The sequence below is a fragment of the Morone saxatilis genome, unplaced genomic scaffold (assembly GCF_004916995.1).
Source record: "Morone saxatilis isolate NCDOM2014 unplaced genomic scaffold, NCSU_SB_2.0 Contig3, whole genome shotgun sequence".
Lineage (NCBI taxonomy): Eukaryota > Metazoa > Chordata > Actinopteri > Moronidae > Morone > Morone saxatilis.
In genome coordinates this window covers 6,733,897-6,735,961 of record NW_023339873.1, presented here as the reverse complement: position 1 = coordinate 6,735,961, position 2,065 = coordinate 6,733,897, and the positions used below count along the sequence as shown (strand labels likewise).

The following is a 2,065-nucleotide window of genomic DNA, read 5'->3' as shown; positions in this document are numbered from 1 at the left end:
CTTGTACCCTGCTGAGGCCCCCTGCCCCTGACGCAGAAATTAGGCCCCAATGAACAACACCGACAGCGCCTAAAGGAAGACAGTTTGTGGCAAAACTGTGGGGCCACTATTCAGCAGTCACAAGTAAGTTTCAAGTCTTTGCACCCAAGTCCCAAGTCAAGACAGGTCAAGTCCCAAGTCAATGTCATAAACTATGAGTTTCGAGTCATAAACAAGTCTTAATGTGACCACAGTGTAGTTTTTGTACATAAACGAAATAGTTTGTGCATCTGAGAAATTAAGTGTCGACTCGCTGGGAAGGAATAGCGTTAACATTCAGGATTAGGGTCATGAATTGATTTGTGGAAGACTTCTGAAGTTACATAGTTTTTAATCACTGGGGTGGAGAAAGGAATCAAGTATTTTCATGTCCAAGTGAAGTTACGAGTCACAGGTGTTAAAGTTTAAGTCGAGTTGTAAGTCTTTTTTTGAGTTTGTGGAGTCTAAAGTCATCAAATTTTTGACGTGAATCCACACCTCTGCTATTCTGTCTGTGAAAACAGTTATGTAATGTTTTCTGTAGAGAAACATAAGGTGTTTGACAGGTTTTACGGGATGGTAAACGTAGAAACATAGAGCTCGACCTATACAAGGAACTAAAAGTAAGGATAAATCAAACCCTGCTGCACTGATTAGTGACCATTCTTCTGTTTCCTGAACTTTATCCATGTGTAGTACTGAATCACTAGAAGGCTCCTAAAATGTAGACACACAACCTTCTGTCCTTTAGGTTGCCTATCAGTCCTAAACCCATGCTGTAATCTTAGCCTGATTGTAATGCAAATGTTGAGGGTCAGTTCACCCAATTCACGTACACACATTGGCTCACTCACCATAGTGTTGCCGAGCTATAAAGAGCTTCTGCTGGGCCTTTGCGATTTCTGCTATCACTCCTATTCTACGGGGGTAACAAATATTATTTCGTGCTCACATCAACAACAAAAAAAAATACATAAAAACATTTAGCACAGACATCTCTCCCCAGAAACCGTGCCCTTGTTACCCTCCATAGCACAGGTAGAAAGTAGTTCCAACAAAAACTTTTGACAGTAAGCTCTGTGGATTGCCCTAAAAAAAACCAGGACATTGTGTCTGGAAAGGCACATTGTTGTTGAGTTTTTTTAAATGTAATTTTTTCTGGTGCTTTTAGCTCCTCAAATCCTTTCACCTCCATTGTGTTTGGATGGCGACAGAAATATCAGAAACTGAAACCTGGGGAAATAAAAAATCTTTTTTTTTCCGGAGGACTGTAATTTGGGTGAAGCAATCTTTTAATCTTAATTTTAAAGTCCCAATGTTCACATGGTCTTCTGAAGAAAGTAAAGACCTTTTTCTTTTAGTCTAAAAATGGTTTTCATAAAGAGTACAGGCACTGTGTACGCAGACATTTCTACTTGCCTACTGTCAGAGCTGTAGCCAGGATATTAGGAATACTGAAGTCAGAAGAATCCAAGTAGCCTCCCACATCTTCATTATTATCAAGAAAAACCTGAAATATCTGCAACAAAATCACCTTATGTGGTTTCCATTTGAATTTGTTCAACTAATTTGTATATCACATGATAAAGAGGATTAAAATGTCAAACTATTTGTATCCACCTTTTGAAAAACCAACTATGTGCAGCTTTCTGTTGTTGTAGAAAATAAACTCTGTTTCAGGTGCTTAATTCACTAATAAAAACCTCTCCCGACTTTACATTTCAAGTCATTTTAGTGGTTTCCACGGTTGAAATACCGGCGATTACCCAGATATTGAAAACACATTTTNNGGGGGGTTAAAATGATGGCGGACCCTGAGGGGACAAAGAGGAGGGTGAAGCACTGTTTTATCCATGGCGTCGTTCTTGTAATGAGGGTAGTCTTAGTCTGATGTTGTTTGATGCATATTGCAGGTCTCATATAGACATAACCAGTGAGATTTTATGTAAAATAGTGTAAGTATACAGTAGTCTCCTTCTCCCTAGGGACTTCATTGTTCCGGCTCATCAAGTGTGGATCCTTGTGCTTTATATCTGCACCTGAGACT

At 39.3% G+C, this 2,065-nt stretch overlaps 1 protein-coding gene across 2 annotated transcripts in view; it reads left to right on the top strand.

Moving 5' to 3' along the window:
* mta1 (metastasis associated 1) overlaps positions 1 to 2,065 on the top strand; it is a 43,926-nt gene that overhangs the window by 25,782 nt on the left and 16,079 nt on the right. The window lies entirely within an intron of this gene.